Below are 21,101 nucleotides of genomic sequence, written 5' to 3'. Positions count from 1 at the left end.
CCGACACCCCCCATCCCCCCACTCTCGATGACTGGCCGGTGCCGGAGTCAGTAATCCAGCCACACGCACACATCACGACACCTCAAACACCCCCTCCCTCCGGTGAATACCTGCCAACAAGCTGAAACAAATCCGACCACCACCAACTCTTGGTGGCAGCGGAGAACAGCAGCAGCAACACTGCCACCATGGCGGCGGCGACGACGAACAGAGAGACGGAGAAAAATAGAGAGAGAAAGAAGAATCGGGGTTGTGGAGGGTGCTCGACGGCGAAGGCGCCGCCACTCACGGCGGTGGCAGTGGAGGCTCACGGCAGCGACACCGCCGTCTGCCGCGATGGCGGTGGTGGTTAATGTTGTTCAGATTTGGTCAAGGTTCGGTTCGAGTTTTTAACTTCAGGTATGTGGTTCTAGTTTGGGTCATGGTTTAGGGTTCGTTTAACATCAGGCATGGGTCAAAGCTTGGTTCGGGTTACGTCTCGTGTTTCGGCTTAGTAGGTTCGGGAGTTTCGGATTTCAGCTGAGTTTGGCGGTGTCACACCCCGATATTTACAGCTCAGCCCGGTGGCCCGGTGGCCCGGTGGGGAGTATCGTGACGTAAGACTGGTATCGTCATGGTCAAACATACACAGAATAGCACAACGGAAGTCTTGCAATATAAAATATTATTACAAACCCAAATGTCTGAAAATATAAAAGTATTAAGTACAGACAAGCTTGAAATAATCCACAGGCGGATCATTAAAACAAAAGAAGTGTATCAGACTAATGGCTTATGCGAAGGAGTTGCAAGTTCCTCGTCTAACAGTCCCGAGTAGTTTCCAGCCTATTTACGTATTTGTACCTGTCACTTAGACTTTTGAAAATACGTCAGTTTTCACTGGTAAATACAATCAACCGACACATTTGAAAAATGTTTATGAAAATTGGTTTAGATGCACAAGGCATAAATATTTTATACTTGGGACAAACTATATCTCATGTTATCAGTTTTACATAACTTGATCTACATACGGGGCCCGGTACTATGTCGGTTCATTATTAACCGACACACCACTTATTCCCTTATTGGGAAACCATATTGGGTATAAAATTATTTAATAAACCATATTGCATCTGTCAGGTGTATGCCTACACCCCATGCTTAGGTCGTGGCTATTTGCAATTAATAAGTCAAGGATATCCAGGACACGGTCGCATTAACCCCCAATGTTTCAGTCAAGCAATACGAATTAAAACAGTTTGTTTGAATTTCCCGACTTACTGGTCTTTGAATCCCATACCTAACCATGCGGTAATTATATTACCGTATCCCAAGCCCGTATAAGGGAAAATAGGTTAAGAGTATTTACCTGAGCTAGCTATTGTCTTAAATTGCAAGATTTATAATAACTCAGCCGTATTCAATTAACTAAGCGTAGGTACAATTTACCGGAAGGCTCTAGTCTGGAATGATGGTATAAATAACCAATTAGAATGCTAACGGGTTTTATTTAAGTCATAGACTTAAACCGACTAGCTGGAAATATTAAAAATGGTACGATACGCTAGATTAAGCGATGACCAGAATAAAATGTAATTTAGACCCAACAAGTATGAAGGCTTGTATAATATGGGTAAACTAAATACATTTTGGATTTTGAAGTAAAAATGATAAGATTTAACTCGTTTTGGTAAACTTACGTAAACTAGTTACGTAAGCTTGTCCATACGCGTATAAGCGTTAACGAGTAACCTGAGGAGTCATGGACAAGTTCCATATGTCAATATACTTTAAAAAAGTTAAAATATCAGTAGGATATCAACTTGAATGCCCGCTAAAGTTTAAAATTCAAATTATGCCCCATAAGGGCGTTTTGGTCATTTTACGATGTATAAAAGAAAGTTGAGCACAAACTGATGTTGCGATATAAACAATATTTGAAAACACTTTATTTATGATATAATATAAGTATGATACCAAACATATGTGTGTTTTATAGTTTAAAACCAAACTATGCTCCGTAGGGGCATTTTGGTGATTTCACACATTGTTTTGAAGGCTAATTTGGGAATATGAGTCTATACCATATACCTACTGTAAAAATATTTAAAATGATTTATAAAATCAATAGGTAACAAGTCTTGATTGGTAGTTATGGTTTAACACCATACTACGCGCCGAAACGGCGTTAAAGTCGCTGAATGATGATATTTGCGATCTTTTAGGAAAACTGATGTTATGACCAGATTTATATGACCAAAATATGTTAATTAATATAACATTTCGGTAAATAAAAGGTTTTGTTTGAAAATCATGCTTTTAAACCATTTTGGGTGCAAAAAGGGCATTATCGTCATTTAAGGACATAATTCAAAACTGTAGGCGAAAACTCAGTTTGTAAACTGAATGGATATCCCAAATTATCCTAATTATGATATTACATCAGTAGGCAATGAGTTTGTTATGAAAAATTATGCTTAAAACCGATCTATGCCTAAAGGGCATTTTAGTCAATTTAAAGCACAATTTATAATATTATATGCAAACTCAATTTATGATCAGCTCAAACATTTTAACATATCAGTACCTAAGTTATTTGAATTCTTATTGGTGTCTAAAACTTTATTTTTGCTAAAAATGGCATAACGGTTAAATTACGGCATATTAATGGAACTTGCATAAAATTCAGTTTTCCAATACGATTACGTAATATAACCTTATAGGGTTATGCTACATAATAATATGATCCTAACGGAACCTAAAATCAGTAGCAAACTAATCTAATTCGGTTCATAATCTAAAGTCAACGCAGAAGTCAAACTTCGCGACTTTCGGTTGCGAACCGACCCTAAAACTGGAATTGATGAGCCGAACATGTTTACACGTGTTCTAATAATTATTACCAAGTTGTTTAAGAGATAAAACATATTTTAGAACATTTCTAAACTCATATCACAATTATTTCAAAAACTGACCCGTTGACTTTTTAAAACAATATTACGTTGACTCGTCAATTGACCAAGTAAACGTGATTCTTAGAAGGTGCCCTTTTAAGGGTTTAACACCTACCTAATTACAATCTCGTAGCCATGTTTGTTGCGAACAATGGCTTGACCGTTTACGGTCTAACTAGAAGTCAAAGCGTTTAGAGTAAACGCTTGACTTTTCGGCTTTTAAGCCAAATAAAAGAACTAGTCATGAAAGGAACACTTACAAGTGGTCCTATGGATTGATGAAAACTCAAAGGTGGTTCCCAATTGCTTATGATCCTCCAACATGAGAAGATAGGAAGAAAGAATGAATGGTGCACTTTGAAAATGAAATTTCAAGGCCTTTATATAGTTTTGGAGAAAGGATAAGATCATGCCATGTGTTTAGGGAAATCATGAGATGATTACAAGTGTTATACTAGGTTTTTAAAACCATTAACAAGTCCATAGATTCATCAAATGGTTTTAGTTATGTGTGGGCTTTAAGTAATGAATAATAATAATAATAATAATAATAATAATAATAATAATAATAATAATAATAATAATAATAATATAATATAATATAATATATGCCCATTGTGACCAATATTAGGCACACCCGGGAGTATGACCGAGCATCACGGAGTTCCCGGTTCGTTTAAAAGGTCTCTCAAAGACGTAGATTTACACGTTGACGCTTTTAGTCCTTTTAACGCTCAAACTTGTGCGTATTATCGTTTAATGGCATCAAAGCCTTAAACGGCCAATATTAGGCATTCCCGTGAGTATTATCAAACATCATGATGCTTTGGGTTCGTTAAAGGTCACTCTGAGGTAAGAATTAACATGCTGACACTTTTAACCCTTTTAACACACAAACTAGTGCGTATTATCATTTATCGGCATTAAAGCCCTATATGGCCAATATTATCTATTCCCCAATATACAATCAGATATTATAACACTCCAGGTTTGTTAAAAGGTCACTCAGAGGTATAATTAAACATGTTGACGATTTTAACCTTTCGTCACGCAGACTTTTAATTAATTACGTAAACGGTTCCTTTCGATCAACAAGTGGCTCAAATATAATTACGTTTATTGTTATTCAGAGGCTTAGTTTAAGCATGTTAACACTTTCAGTCCTTCCCCATTCAAAGTTTTTGATTTTTCGCAAAATTAGTCCCTAATAGTCAACGTTTGACTTCATTAGGGTTTAGTATACGTGTCAACACATCGTTGGGCACGATTTTTACGAGGTGCTACATCCTCACCCCCTTAAAAGAAATCTCGACCTCGAGATTTGCTTAAAAGATGGAAGTACTTTCTGACGTATAATGGGCTTAACCTCTATAGCATATTAGGGCCTCTATGGCATCCCAGTTGACCTATATAATAGGTACATGCTTTCTTTCGGAGCTTCTTAACCTGTCGATCCTTAATTGTTATTGGTTTCTCAGCAAACTTTAAGTTTTCATTAATCTGTACATCATTATGTGATGATGCTATCGATTTATCGGCTGGACATATCCTTAATTCACAAGTGTGGAACACATTGTGAATTCCACCAAGTTCCTTAGATAAGTTTTTAGCTTATAGGCTATTGATATTGACGTATTCGATTTTCTTGAATGGTCCTATATATCTAGAGCTGAATTTGCCTATTACATCAAAATGCAGCACACCCTTCCAGGGTGGTACTTTCTGTTGAATTTTGCTCCTTATTGAGAACTTAAGAGGGTTGCGACTCTCATCAACATTGATTTTTCTGCCGATTACTGGCAACTTTCAGACGATCACGGATTCTTATTATCCTATCCGTTGTCTCCAGGGTAAATTCAGGTCCTGATAGTTGAACTTACCAAACTTCTGTCCAATATACGGACGTTTGACATTCCTTTTTATACAAGGTCTCCAAAGGAGCTGCCTTGATGCTTATATACTAACTATTAGTTATAGGATAACCTATTTAGGGTGAGATAGTCATTCTTATCACTACTTAAATCAATTTAAGGAATAGTTAACCTCATGATTAGTCGAACAAATCGACGATCCTGGGCAGCTGATAGAAATTCTCATTCGTTACCTAGTTAAGGTCGCGGTAATCAATGCATAAGCATATTGCATTGTGCTTTCTTTTATCAACAATAATCGGAGCTCCTAAGACGATGAGCTAGCTGTACAAGCCTATCTCCATAATGATTGGCTCTTAATTCTTCCATTTCCGTCGGTGCTAACCGATATAGAGTTTCTGTAACAGATATGGCTCCTAATAGGATGTCAATCCTAACTCCATTTTGCCTCTCTGGGGGTAACTAGGGTAGTTTGTCACTTATGCAATGAAAATGACACATCTGTTTTCATGAGTACATGGATGCATTAAGTAGAAACGCCTACTCAGGCATTTCTATAATGGATATCTTCTTTGAATACCACTAGCTGACTTTGGTACAATATGACCATTGGAAATATCTTAGTGGTTCCATCCATTAAACCTCCATACTGATCAGGCATGGAAGCAATCTATGGGACACATTAGGATACGCCAATCCTCATATGGCACATTTATCAAACATAGTTTGGCATTCGCAGTTGATAAAAATCAATGAGATAATATTAAAATAACGTATATTGTTGTACTTTATCTTGGAGAAAGAGTACTCTATATTCTTACGAGAGGATCATCGTCGAGAATGGAAGAAACAGTCTTTATAGTTTTCATTGGTAAGTTCTACCTTATACTTAATATCTGGGGTGAGATAGTCATTCTTATCACTACTTAAATCAATTTAAGGAATAGTTAACCTCATGATTAGTCGAACAAATCGACGATCCTGGGCAGCTGATAGAAATTCTCAATCGTTACCTAGTTAAGGTCGCGGTAATCAATGCATAAGCATATTGCATCGTGCTTTCTTTTATCAACAATAATCGGAGCTCCTAAGACGATGAGCTAGCTGTACAAGCCTATCTCCATAATGATTGGCTCTTAATTCTTCCATTTCCGTCGGTGCTAACCGATATAGAGTTTCTGTAACAGATACGGCTCCTAATGGAAGAAACAGTCTTTATACTTTTAATTGGTAAGTTCTACCTTATACTTAATATTTGGGGTTCTTACGAGTATAATCAAAAGTTTGCTAAGCTTATGGTCTATCAAAGACTTATTATTCCCCGAATTAAAACAAGACACTTAGCAGAATTGTTATTGATAAATGATAAGGAATGTACCTGATGCTATTATTGATATGTACTGTCTCTGGCATTCATCTGATAGTTCAGGCGTTTCCTTTTTTAGTCTCTCCAGGCTTAGTTGTACTTTCTTTGGCAGCTTTAGGGCAATTAGTACTGATGTGGCCCTTCTCGCCACAGCTGAATCAGACTGCATTCTTTATGCCCCTACATTCGTGGGACTGGTGACCAGTTCTTTTACAGATGCCACATTGCTTTGGCTTTTGGTTTGGTCGACACTGTCCCCAGTGTCTTCCTTTGCAGGTTTTGCATGTAGGCTTTTTATTGGAATCTTGTTGGTTCTTTTCGAACTCGGATTTGCCCTTCTTCTTAGAATTCTGGGAGTTATCCTCCTCCCTCTGTCTTTTCTCATTAGTCTCAGTCTTGACTGACTTTTGTCTCACTATATCTAGAGTGAGAGACAATGATAGATCCATAGTTGATCTGAATGTAGTTAGCCTTGAAGCCTTAACATTCCCTTTTCTTCCGGTGCCAGACCACCGATGAAATGCGCAATGCATTTAGCTTTAGGGGTAATTAAATAGGATACCGATCTAGATAGGGAGTTGAAGTCGGTAACATATTGTTGACAATCTAGGTTTTTCATTGTGAGAGTCAGAAAATTTGTCTTCATTTTTTCCACTTCGTGTTGTGGATAGTAGTTTTCTCTGATAAAATCCACAAACTTGGACCATCCCATATTGTATAGGGAAATTTTCCCCGTGGACTGTACCATGGCCTTCCACCATGCGAGGGCCTTGCCTTTGAAAGATTGTGAAACGAATTTCACTACATCCTTATCAGCACAATTGCTGATGTCCACAACAGTTTCCATTTCATCTAGCCATTTTATGGTATCGATCGCCCCTTTTTCCCCATTGAAATCCCTGGGTTTGCATGAGACGAAGTATTTGTATGTGCACCCGTCTTTAGTTGAATGGGGCTTATCATGGAGCACTAACTTCTGAGGTTCGCTCTTTGCATTTGAAGAGTGAACGGAGCTCTCCTTGCGAGCTGATGTATCTGGTTTTGTATGGGACTCTGAGCGAGTAGCACTTGACTCCTTATTGTTCTCAAGAACTTTACCCACAACTTTATTAACCGCTGCGTCAATCATGGCCTGTAGATCAGCGCCATTAACATTTACATTTGCATCATTGTTTCTATTTGCAGTACTGTTGTATGCTTCATCAAAATCCACCATTTTGAAGCTTTGGTAGTAAACACCAATAATAACAATTGCTTAGTTACAAAATAATAGTGAATCATCGTATTTTATGATTATCAAACTATGGTATCATTAAACCATATCGACTATTAGGTTTTAACTTCCTTATAGTATGTTACTTGAAATTATATCAATTATATTTGGCCTAGGTCACAAAAAGGACCATTAATGGCATTTAAGGGTTGGACCGAGTCCATTACCTTTTTGACAAGGGATCACAATGTCACAACTGTCTTTGTCATATAGACGATTATGAGTAGCTCGAAGGCTAGCCTTAAAGGACTTTAGTATATATATATATATATGGCACAGAGGCTCGTCATAGGGACGTAAAACGATATGTTATAAAGCCTAGTCATGAAGGACATAAGTAATCATATGGCATAAAAGCATTGTCGCAAAGGACATTAGTTTATAAACCGCAATCTTCTTAGATCAAGGGCTTTAAGGCTTGAACATAGTTCTTCACCTTTGGACATGGAGTCATAGACTACAACTGTCTTCGTTTTAAAAGGCGATTCATTTTGGCACATAGGCCAATCAATGGACATCACTAATGGATGTTTATATATATACATACATATAATTATCGTAATTTAAGATATCTATCAAGATCTGATCGATCTTATATAGTATGAGGCTTGGGCATTGCCCATCACCTTGGACAATAACAATAACTGTCACAATTGTCAATGTCACTAATGGAAAATTTAGTATATGGCCCGTAGGCGAAACATCACTAAAGGATGTTAAATAATGTGATCATCGTATTAGATGATATTAGTCATGATCATATTGATCTTTTAGACTATGAGAATTTGACATAGTCCAACATTTTTAGACAGGGGGCCGTAGACCACAACTTCCGTTGTCTTATTGGACAACAAGTTTAGCCCGTGGGCACTTCATCACTAGCAGATGTTTATATTATGATCATCACATTGATGCTACTTGCCATGATTTAATTCGATCATATAGGCTTTAAGGCTTGGACATAGTCCAAATACCTTGACGGCTGGTGTGGTTTCTCAAGTCACACTTCCAGGAGTGTTAACATGTCTTTAGATGTTAACAAGGATTAATTATCTTAAGAGTGTTTTACCATCATAGCATGTCTGTATTGACATATTGGCTAGGTTATACCATTAAGAAGATCTTTTGAAATTATACGTCAAAAAAGGCTTACGGTCACACAAAAAAAGTGTGACCATACACCTTTCGCCACACTTTTTTTTACGGCTCAAGTGTGACCAAAGGTTGAGTCATCGTAGGTATCATACAGCCACATTCACGTTTAGTGGCCGTAGCAACCTAAAAGTGTGGCTATAGGGTACCACATATCTTGCTGCAATTAGACATTCTGTACAATAAGTGTGGCTAAATAGTAGCAACAGCCACATGAATTTATTGTAAGTGTGTCCGTTTCTATTATATAGTCACTTAAAAGTTTGATTTAGTCACATCAATTAAAAAATGTGGCAAAAAAAGTTCTTGTAATCAAGCATTTCATTCATTAAGTGTGACTAAATGGTAGCAACGGCCACACGAACTTACTATAAGTGTGGTCGTTTTATTATTTAGTCACATGAGTTTACTATAACTGTGGCTAAAAACTATTTCTAGACACACAAAACAACTTTGTAATTTTGAATGTGACTATTGTCCAACCTCTAGTCACACATAAAGTTTTGTAATTTTAAATGTGACTATTGTTTAACCTTTGGTCACATATTCTTTTTTTTTTTTCACATAACGTTTGTTATCATTCCGTCACACAAGAAAAAAAAAGTGACCATAGTGTGGCTAATGTTTATGTAAAGCCACATAAAGTTTTATATTTTTAAGTGTGGCTAATGGCTAACCTTTGGTCGCATATAATTTACTTTTCTCATGGTGTTTGCTATCATTCCGTCACATAGAAAACTAATGTAACGATAATGTGGCTAATGATTATGTAAAGCCACATGAAACTTTATAATTTAAGTGTGGCTACCATCTAACATTTGGTCACACATATTCATTTTGTCCATTACGTATGCTAATATTCCGTCACATAAAAAAACAAAATAAGGATGGCGTGGCTAAAAAATATGTAAAGCCACATGAATTTTTTTTTAAAGTGTGGCTATTGTGTAACCTTTGGTCACACAGTATTTTTTTACCTATGACGTTTGTTAATATTCTGTCATATCAAAAAAACAAAATGACCATGGTGTGACTAATGGTTATATATAGCCACACGACCTTTAGTAATTTTAAGTGTAACTATTGTTTAAGCTTTGGTTACACGTATTTATTATGGTTCTATATGACCATTTTCGTGTAATTAGCCATTTTTTTGTAAAATAAAAACAATTGTAAACATGAGAAAAACCTAAAACCAAATGATATTAACAATAATAAAACAAAATTCATACATAAGTTTTCAACTTAAGACTAATAAAAAACCTCTGATAAAATCTATCTACAAAAGTTGAAAAAAGAAATGACAATACACATAAACTAAAACTATTTTAAAGCATGGCATGCCTTTAACATTTTTGATCAACTTCCTATTGCGTTAAAGTTCTTTGTGATTGGTAATTTTTCATCGTAAGTGCATCTTGGAAAATCCAGATTTCTCACCACGCATGGTCCTACCGGCAACTTGTTCGCCTTTGGACGAATATCCTGCAACAACTGATTTGTTTTAGTTTTCGATCTAATGATAGGTTCGGTTAAAGATAAGATGTGAGTAAGTACCTAATCAAGGATAGCATGTGAAATATTTTATTAGCTCATTTCTAGATTGTTTTTAGGCAGTTTTTAGGAAGCCTGGACTTTAGTCGAATCAGGTTCTGTTAGTATGCTATCTAACCAAATCAAATCCACAACTAAAACAAGTTTTTATTTTTTCTTTCTTAATAAAAAAGAAGATAAAGATTAATATGAAAAATTAACCAACCTTCTTACAAAAAGATGTGTCTGATGCATCTCCTTTGTTTTCATCATTTGTACTAGAGTTTGTTACGAAAGATGAAGCATTAGGGGAGGAGGGGTGGTTCACTAGTGATAGTTTCTATCACTCCCACTATCCAATCAAATCATGCCATGTCATCACCCAATATTCTATCACTAGTGATAGAAATGTAGGGGGGTGGTTCACTAGTGATGGAATTCTATCACTCCCATTTTTTTTTTAATTTTTATTTTAAAATTAGAAATTAAACACTAAATTATAAATTTCACTAATTATAAAATTAGAAACCATTTTTCATTAGGTACTGCTTATCACTAAATTTTTTTAATTTTCATTTCCAAAAGCCCAAATTGATGAACAACCCAAAAGCCCAAGACAAAACAGTAAGCCCAAGAAGCCAAACATTTCAAGCAAAAAGAAGCCAAACAGAAGGTTCGTCGAGGGTTTGAGGGTTCGTCGAGGGTTTGAAGGTTCGTCAAGCAAAAAGAAGCCAAACATTTCAAAAGTTCAACGCGTTATATGTTTAACGCGTTTAAAAAATAACGCGTTAAACTTCATGCGGCGGCGGTGTAGCGTGATGGGTTAACGAGTGATCGGGGTGGTATAACGGACCACCCCGTGTGCCCTTATAGTTATAAGTAGCATCTACAACTGCACCTTTGGGGTTTGTCTGATTCGATGTCTCATCGACAACTAATAAAGAGGATGGATTAAGCCTGGTTACCTTTGTTGGAACCGGTGCTGTTGTGGTTTGATTCAGTCCAACATAGTGACCATCAAGATACGACATTATCCACTCAATGGCTTTTTAACTTCAGCAGCTCAAAGTAAGTGTGCCTGCATTCACTAGTAGAAAATAAATCAAGCTACATTTTATTGATACACTAATATAGGTCTGAATATATTAGATTTAAATTATCTCAAAATCAAAAAATTTCAAAGCATGCAAGTTGTCAAAATACATGGATACCTAGAACTACAAGACGTCTTGCTTAAATTCACCTCAAAGCTTTCAACTTCATTTCCGATTCTATTTTATGCATGATTTTCACTTTCACTTTTGATTTCGCGAGCAATGTGGCGTAACCAGCCATGCATCAGGTCATGAAAATTAAGAAGAGTTAATATGGAAAATGTGAAATTTCACGATTCAAGTCTTTTTTTTAATTTCTTCAAAGAAAAATAGAAACTTTTTTAGTTACCGTTATAACATAACCAACCATGCATCAGCTCATGAGCAAGAATGGATCCAGTTAGCGACAACCTGCAGCATTTAATCACCAAAAAGGCTTTAAATTAATTTCCCACAAGTCATTTGTGCAAATTAATGAATTTAACTCAAAACGTATCCATAAAGACATCACCTCGGAAGACATATAGAACAAGAATGGCGGTAACTTCACATCTACAGGTAAGCTTGTGATGCCGAGTTCTCATTCCAACAAACCAACTGCCATCGATTCTTGGCCTTTTTAGTACCTACAAGCAATAAAATTATACAAATATAATCTAATTAATACGTAAAAAGCAAAGTAACAAATAACAAGTATCATTCTATCAACTATTAAGTTTTTAAAAGGCGTACACTTGCAATGGTCAGCTCTTTAGAAGCCCCTTGTCCCAGGCGAAGGCGAATCCCTGAAAGATAAGATTATAAACCAGAATTCTGAAAAGTAGCAAAAACATTTTGCTTTTTGGAAAAGAACCAGAACTGGTTATAATTACATTTTTCTCCTTAATAATTGCAACATTAAACTCCTTACACTCGGTCTGCATACGCTTCTCCATATTTTCTGCCTTTTTGCTTCTTTGTCTCGTTGGTAGGATGCTAAAAACAAGTTTTTTTCAAGAACTTAATTACATTAGCTGATATCCAATGTGAAATTCCTTAAAATTTTAACTACTAGATGCAGCCGATACCCTCCCTAATCACCATGGATTCTCTAAATGATTAGGGCTGAAACATGTAGAAAAATACCAATCTGCCAGTTCCATTACATGGCAGAAAATAATTAGGGCTCAAATTTGTAGAAAAATAAGAAACAAAACACCTTATAACTTATAAGACTAAACCAATTATTAAAAACAACAAACACCAACTATATAAATATATCCACTCTATCAACAAGTAGTTATAGGTTCTAACTGAGATTAAGACAAAATAGAATCACTGCATGTGTTCAAGACTAACCGAATGAAATAGAGGAAGTTGACGAAAACCTCCACAGCTCCTACCCACCTTCAACAATCACCTCTCCCGCACACCCTCCTTCACGACACCATCACCTTCGATCTAAACATTAGTCACTGTAACATTACAACCAGAACCACTGTCATAACCACCATCGTCATCCTTGATTGTTAGGGATTAGGGTTGTGGTTCAAAGGTTGAGTATGTAAAAGGAAGCTTGGGTCTTTCATTTGAATTGATTGGGGGAAATGAATCTTGTAGGAGGGAAATAAAAATTCATATTGATTTCGGTAGGAGGGAAATGAATTTTTGGGTAGGGAAATGAAAATTTAGATTGATTTTGGGAGGAGGGAAATGAATTTCCGGGTAAATAAATGGGATATGAGCATAGACAAATAATAGTTAAGGCATAAAAGTGACACCGTGACAAATAATAGTTAAGGCACAAGTGTATAAATGAATCGAGCTACTCGTGACTTAGTCAATCTCGACTAAAAAACCTCAGAATTAGTCATGTTTAAACGAGCTTGAGCCTTAGCCCGAGCCCAAAAACAAGCACATTTAGGAAAAAAGCACGAGCTCACTATTTATTTAAATTTTAATTATATAAAAATAATATTAAATAGCATTTATAATATTATAAAAAACTATATTATATATACATTTTAATTAATTAATAATATTAAACAAGCCAAGCCCGAGCTGAGCTCGAGCTTGAAAAACTATTTATGAGCCGAGCTCGGGCCTAAAAACTAAGCACAAATCAAGCCGAGCTCGAACCTTCATAAGTTAAACAAGCTTGAGCTCAAGCCTAGTCGAGCTTGACTCAGCTCATCTGCACCCTTACTAAAAGTCATATGTTTTTTAGTCTGCTGATATGGTTTGTTAAGACATGTATGATCCATTATTGGCTATTGTGGTCCATTAAAACTCAATATAATCTATTAAGACTCAATATGGTCCATTAACCCCCAATATGGTCCATTAGGACATGTATGATCTACTATTGGCCATCATGATCCATTAAGTCCCAATATGGTCCATTAGGACATGTATGGTCTACTATTGGCCATCATGATCCATTAAGGCCCAATATGGTCCATTAGGACATGTACGGTCTACTATTGTCCATCATGATCCATTAAGGCCCAATATGGTCCAATAAGACATGTATGATCTAATATTGTCCATTGTGATCCATTAAGGCCTCATATGCTCCATTAAGACATGTATGGTCTACTATTAGTCATTATGATTCATTTAGGCCCAATATGGTCCACTAAGACATGTATGATCCACTATTGGTCATTGTGATCCATTAAGGCCCAATAATCCAATATGATCTATGAAGACATGCTGGATGTAATATTGTCCATTGTGATCGATTAAGATCTGATATGATCCATCAAGACATGCACGATCTACTATTGTCCACTGTGATCCACTATGACCCAACATAGTCCATTATGACATGTACGATCTATTATTGTCCATTATGATATATTAAGGTCCAATATGGTCGATTAAGACATGTATGATATGCACATGACATTGTAGCCTAGTGACAACTTGGGATGGGATAAGACTTAGGAACCATTAGGTCCTGAGTTCGATTCACACAAGGGGGTTTTCCCCATACTTATGGGGTTTCCTCATGAAAACTAACTTTGGGCAAACTAAAAAGACGATCAAGAGACGGAAGCGGGTTACCTTAATCTATATTTTTTTAAATCATTATTACAAATTAAAACTATAGCTTAACAATCTATTTCTTTCGATAATATATACACACACACACACGCATATGAGGTTTAATTTAAATGAGCCAAACGAGCGAGCCACGAAACGAACCAAACCTACCTTGGTTGGGGCTCGACTCGTTTACAACTTACAAGTCGAGCTAAGGGGCCTGACTCATTTACAAACCAAGCTGAGCGACTTGGATCATTTAAAAACGAGTTGATTTTTAGTTTTTTTCAAGCGAATTTCGAGCAAACTCCGAGCTTGAGGTTTTTGAACAACCCGACTCTCGCGTGGCGACCCAACAAGTACAGTTTGAGAATTCATATGTGGGGATATCTAACATCATTAACTTCTGTCATGTTTGATTTCATATTCATAAGTATTATATTTGACTTTTAATAAAGTCAATGAACTTAGAAATTGATACCAACCACCAAAATTCATACAAATATCATGAGCAGATCATAACATTAGCAACACCAACGTTTGTCAAAGTTATGACATTCCTGACTTTTCAACGTCAATTGCATTCTACTACCTTGGATGTAGGGATGAGCATTTGGTACTGGGCACCGGTACCGAATTTTTCATACCGAATTTTTTCGGTGCCGGTACCCACTTTTTGTCTTTTTCGGTATCAGTACCAGTTCGGTATGACTCCGGTAAAATACCGAATTTTACCTTCAAATGCCGGTCCCGTACCAAATAGTTCTGTACCGGTACGGGTACCTAGTTTTGGCGAATTTTGGTATCGGTATTTTCTGTACCGGTACCGGTACCACTCTCATCCTTACTTGAATGTACATTCTTGACTTTTTAAAGTCAACTGGTATCAATGAATCCAACAAATTCAATAAAGTTTTCAAAATCAACATGAATAATAATAAAAAAAATAATACACGTGTTTGATTTTTGTTTATAATAAAATAATACACGCTACACAAAGAATACATATGACCCGTTAGAAAAGAATACAACCCAAACGACCCATTCATAAAAAAATGGACGATATGCTACATTCTTTTTACCTTACAAGAGGGGTAGAAATGGAATCATTAACCTCTTAAAAGCACCCAAACAGAGAAACAATAATAAAAAAAATTAACCGAACTTATAATATATAAATTTTCTCTTCAAACTTCCTAGTAGTCTTGACCTCTATTCCCCCATAGCAACCCCAATCAGCAACCTTTTAGCACATCCAACCTATAACAAATACAACTAACCATACCCACTAGGGGTGTTTACGGTTTGATTCCGTAACTGAACCGTTGGAAACTAAAACCAAACCAAACCGAACCCATGCTTAAATATTCATTCTAAGCAGCAACTTCATGCCAATAATCATACCCCTCCCCCAACATATTTAACTCACCTGCCATAACAACAACCAACCTCTTATAACATTGCAAAAGCATAATCCCTGTATCAAATTGAAAACCAGCTCTATCAAACATACCCAAACCTTGGACTGCTGAAATAAAGTTTAATCCGGTCAAGATGGGCAATAATTATTTTGGCAGTAGCACCGGAGAGGGCACCAACAACAAAGACAACAACATCTTCAGGCACAAAAGGGACAAGAGCGAGCCGGAGTTTTAACAGTTGGCTGGTGGTGGGTTCGAACTCTCACATGGCTTCAACTCTCTTGTCCATCAATGAAACAGTAGCAAAACCAACTGAAATGGAAGATCAAAGATGGTGAATCATGTATACATTTATAAATTGAAACGAGTGAAGTGCGAAAGAAACAGTGGAATTCGTTTATAGAATGGAGAGAGGAGATTGGGGGTATTTATACCTAGATGTTTGTAGTTGTAGTTTTTGGAGATTGTGGGTTTCCTCTAGGCGGGTGTGCTGGGTGATCCCGGCTACCCAGGGTTTTTGTTGCTAATAAAAATTGTTAGGCTTTCATAAAACAATACACAAAGAGTGATAATAATGTACCTGTACCAAATGATCTTGTTACCAATAAAGTATTCTCGTGGCGATGTTACTGAAGTTCGAAATCCTCAAGACAAAACAAATCACATCTGCATCACTTAGTAAATTCACAAACCTTGAAATTTAAAACAGTAGCTACCAAAGTAACTTGGCACACCCTGCAAGCATACAAGACCATGTTGATAATAACTTAGATAAACAGGGAACCAGGGTCAGAAAAGTCAAAAGTCAACCATAGTAACATAATATAAAAATCATAAAAGAAGGTTGTACGCACTGCCACATATGGTACAGTTGGATTCAGTCATTAAACTAAATGAGTTTATTGAACTAAGAACATGTGTAGTGGGAGGGGAAGATAATGCCCCTACCCTTTGGCGTTTTGTGCCATGTGGCGGTCCAGTCAGCATGTGGGCATTATGGGGCATTATCTTAAAACGGTTCTAGTGGTATAATGCCCCAACCAATCAATACCCAATTATTATTTTTTTTCAAATTATAACTATTGGCCAAAACATCAAGTGCAGGCGTTGGCAACGGTCTTATTGGCCAAAAAATCAAGTGCAGGCATTTAAAATAGGACACCCACCCATTTTTTTCAATAAAAATGCCCCCGGGGGCGATCCCAAGGCGTGTTTGGGCGTTTTTTTTTGGAGAAAAAGGCCAAAAAACCCCCCTACTATGGGTGGTCTTAAAGAAGTTTTGAAGTTCGAGCAGCTGCAATGCTTTGTACAGGTCTACATAGAAAATAAAAGAAAATTGTCATTTCTTGAATGATATCACTAAATATGATTAGCATGCCTTGAGTTGATAGTAATACACACATCAAGATTCAAGATATCATTCGAACTTATTAAAAACCAATACAAAAAATTGAATGTCCACAACCAGACAATTTAACACTATCTCAACATTATCATAACCACATAAGATTGAATAATTTGCATATTACAGGCGTTAACATCCAAACTAATAAACCATTAATTAAGAGGCATTTCATCAGACAACAAGTTGACTAGAGAAAAGTTGAACATCCAAAATCACACTACAACAATAACCGCAGTTCTATATACAACAAGGAAATACATAAAGATTCATATATATCTACATCTTCAATGATATACATGTGAAGCCCAAGATCATAATACTGGAAAGATTCAGAATGCTCCACACCACATATATAAAATCTACATAACTGCAAGCCCTAATTTTTAAACTTCAAAGTAATTCGACCACTCACGGCCAAAATAAATTCAGAAAAACCTACAAAACCAAATACGAACAAAACTAAATTCATAACCGGTAATTTCAGTTATAAGATTTCTAATTCTATAACCTAATTTTCTCAAAGTTTTGGTGTAAATCACTTACCAAACCAAGTCAAGCTTCAACCGATGTTGATGAACAATGGATATTGGATATTATCAAAATTTTCTCAAAAATGGATAAGCGATGAAGTTGAACTTATCGTAGCAGGTGATGGATTAGGGTTCCAATTGCAGGTGGAGGGTGGATGGTCACGTAAAATGACTAAGCCGTGACCAAAGAATAGTTATAGTCACATTTTTCTTTTAGCCACATATAAATAATTATAAGTGACTAATAACGATACTTTTGATCACACAAATTCGTTAGTCACCATATAAATTATGTTTTAGTCACATTATTAAAAGCCTACTATGACTGTGGCTAGTGATTGTCACATTTTTAATTATAAGTGTGACTAAAGGTTTCTAAAAGATGTGTTTCGTCACATGAATCAAAAAAATATTGTGGCAATAAGTCATATTTCGCCACACTTGTGAGTTATGGCTAGTAAATGTCACATTTAATACTAAAAATGTGGCTAAAGGTTTTGAAGTATTATACAATGGTCACATTAATAATAAAATGTGTGGCGAAAGGTATTGAACTGTTATTCAATGGTCACATTAATAATAAAATGTGTGGCTAAAAGTGTTTTACAATATTATAAATGACCTTTAGCCACACATATATTCAGATATGTGGCAGGTCGATTTTGGAAAAAATGTGACTAAAGCCCAGTTTTGACGTAGTAAAGTTCGAATAAAATTGATACTATTGTTTGATAAAGGACGAAATGAATACCTATATAAAATTTTCAAAACTTCCCATAAATCATTAGAAAATTTACAACAGTGCCTAAATCAGGACTTTTAGTATCCTATTTGTCCACAAGGACTATAAGGAAAAATATAAGTCCATATAAGGATTATAAGATATTATAAGTTAATATAGGGGTTATATTAAAACAAATTTGCCCATGAAGGGTCTTTATGGAAATGTTTTGTTAAGGATCTATATTGAAGTAACATGTCCATTAAGGGACTATAATGAAATCTTGTGTCCGCAAAGGGACTATCTTGTAATAGCCTATCCCCCAAGGGGTTTCAATGAAATAACACATTCATACAAGGACTATATTGGTACAGCATGCGCACAATAGGGGCTTTGCTGAACAAATGTCCTCACAGGGACTCAAATCGAAATATATGTTCATATAAGGATTATAATAAACAAATGTCCATACTGGGACTATATAGAAGAGATAGGTCCTAATAGGGACTTTGAAGCAATGCATGTCCAAACGGGGATGAAAGGGAAAAATATAAGTCCGTTTAGGGACTATAAGACATGTCAACATCGGGACTATAGTGAAACGATATGTCCTCGAAAGGACTATGATGAATTATTATATTCGACAGGGAACTTTAATGAAATAACATGTCTACAAAATATTTTTAATGAAATGACATGTCCATGAAAAGACTATAACAGAGTATGTTGTCCACGAAAGGACTATATGGAAATATAACGTCCATGAAGGGACTATATTGTAATATAATGCTCACGAAGAGACTATTTTGAAACATAATGTCCTCAAAGGGACTTTATTGAAATATAATGTCCTCGAAGGGACTATGATAATTAAATGCCCATACAGGGATTTAGAGGAAAAACGAAATATAATGAAAGATCAATTATTTTTTATTGCCTTCCTTGCTTCATTCCGATTGTTTCTCTTCTTTATTTGCCGTATGCTATAGCGACACTGAAGATTTTAGTGAATTAAATAAGCATTCCAGATCAGGATTTGTTGCTAGAAGTAGGATCCAAGGATTTATGATTTGAAAATTTTAAATTAGATCACAGATTTGTAGTTTAATAAGCATAGTCCAAGTTTGGAAATTCAAAACTTGGAGATAGAAAATAGGGATTAATAGCATCCACATGCATCATCTTCAGTATGGGAGCCTCAGGGACCTTCTGGTATGGACTCCGAAGTCTGGTTAATAGTTTAAATAGGTTTGATTTTGGGAATAGGTCCATAAAGGTCTTTCCTCCAACTGGTTGCACGCTTATCCTAGCCGTGGTACGAAGCTTGGCATTTCTAGGCTTCGAATGTGAAGAATTTCCATCAACGGATTCTTTGCTTGGTGACATATTCATAGAATACATAAAATCGAAAACAATGTTTACTTAATAGGGATGAGAGCATTCCTATGTTAAGTCTAGACTCAGGAGGTCTAAGGAATATGCTACTATGTCATTTGAGATTAAACACAAAAAGGCTAGTGTTTAATTCACTCAAACATTGGCTCTGATACCAACCTATCACACCCTGATATTTACAGCTCAGCCAGGTGGGCCCGGTGGGGAGTATCGTGACGTAAGACTGGTATCGTCATGGTCAAACATACACAGAATAGCACCGCGGAAGTCTTGGAATATAAAATATTATTACAAACCCAAATGTCTGAAAATATAAAAGTATTAAGTACAGACAACGTTGAAATAATCCACAGGCGGATCATTAAAACAAAAGAAGTTTATCAGACTAATGGCTTATGCGAAGGAGTTGCAAGTTCCCCGTCTAACAGTCCCGAGTAGCTTCCAGCCTATTTACGTATTTGTACCTGTCACTTAGACTTTTGAAAATACGTCAGTTTTCACTGGTAAATACAATCAACTGACACATTTGAAAAATGTTTATGAAAATTGGTTTAGGTGCACAAGGCACATAATATTTTATACTTGGGACAAACTATATCTCATGTTATCAGTTTTACATAACTTGCTCTACATACGGGGCCCGGTACTATGCCGGTTCATGATTAACTGACACACCACTTATTCCCTTATTGGGAAACCCATATTGGGTATAAAATTATTTAATAAACCATATTACATCTATCGGGTGTATGCCTACACCCCGTGCTTAGGTCGTGGCCATTTGCAATTAATGAGTCAAGGATATCCAGGACACGGTCGCATTAACCCCCAATGTTTCAGTCAAGCAATACAAATTAAAACAGGTTATTTGAATTTCCTGACTTATTGGTCTTCGAATCCCATACCTGACCATGTGGTAATTATATTACCGTATCCCAAGCTCGTATAAGGGAAAATAGGTTAATAGTATTTACCTGAGCTAGCTCCTGTCTTAAATTGCAAGATTTATAATAACTCAACAGTATTCAATTAAGTAAGCGTAGGTACAATTTACCAGAAGGCTCTAGTCTGGAATAATGGTATAAATAACCAATTAGAATGCTAACGGGTTTTATTTAAGTCATAGACTTAAACTGGCTAGCTGGAAATATTAAAAATGGTACGATACGCTAGATTAAGCGATGACCGGAATAAAATGTAATTTAGACCCAACAAGTATGAAGGCTTGTATAATATGGGTAAACTAAATACATTTTGGATTTTGAAGTAAAAATGATAAGGTTTAACTCGTTTTGGTAAACTTACGTAAACTAGTTACGTAAGCTTGTTCGTACGCGTATAAGCTTTAACGAGTAACCTAAGGAGTCATGGACAAGT

At 36.1% G+C, this 21,101-nt stretch overlaps 2 long non-coding RNA genes across 7 annotated transcripts; both read right to left on the bottom strand.

Annotated features, from left to right (window-relative positions):
• Nucleotides 1-9,784: 9,784 nt before the first annotated feature.
• Nucleotides 9,785-12,944, bottom strand: LOC110897951. 5 transcript variants are annotated; one of them, XR_002569114.2, is made up of 8 exons: nucleotides 12,564-12,944; nucleotides 12,098-12,200; nucleotides 11,958-12,010; nucleotides 11,737-11,851; nucleotides 11,575-11,636; nucleotides 11,343-11,429; nucleotides 11,097-11,218; nucleotides 9,785-10,092 (listed from the first exon to the last, which is right to left on the bottom strand). It is a non-coding gene; the product is annotated as an uncharacterized LOC110897951 (long non-coding RNA). The 5 variants fall into 5 exon arrangements; XR_002569113.2 differs by having other exon boundaries at nucleotides 9,785-10,083; nucleotides 11,097-11,209; nucleotides 12,564-12,943; XR_002569110.2 differs by having other exon boundaries at nucleotides 9,785-10,083; nucleotides 12,564-12,942.
• A 2,331-nt stretch (nucleotides 12,945-15,275) lies between these two features.
• LOC110897953 lies at nucleotides 15,276-17,811 on the bottom strand. Of its 2 annotated transcripts, XR_002569117.2 has the most exons (5): nucleotides 17,622-17,811; nucleotides 16,840-16,987; nucleotides 16,108-16,408; nucleotides 15,766-15,985; nucleotides 15,276-15,681 (listed from the first exon to the last, which is right to left on the bottom strand). It is a non-coding gene; the product is annotated as an uncharacterized LOC110897953 (long non-coding RNA). The 2 variants fall into 2 exon arrangements; XR_002569116.2 differs by lacking the exon at nucleotides 16,840-16,987 and having other exon boundaries at nucleotides 17,622-17,809.
• Between the last annotated feature and the right edge of the window lie 3,290 nt (nucleotides 17,812-21,101).

This window comes from Helianthus annuus, chromosome 13 (genome assembly GCF_002127325.2).
Source record: "Helianthus annuus cultivar XRQ/B chromosome 13, HanXRQr2.0-SUNRISE, whole genome shotgun sequence".
In the NCBI taxonomy this organism is placed as follows: Eukaryota; Viridiplantae; Streptophyta; class Magnoliopsida; order Asterales; family Asteraceae; genus Helianthus; species Helianthus annuus.
This window is presented reverse-complemented; position numbering and strand designations above follow the sequence as displayed.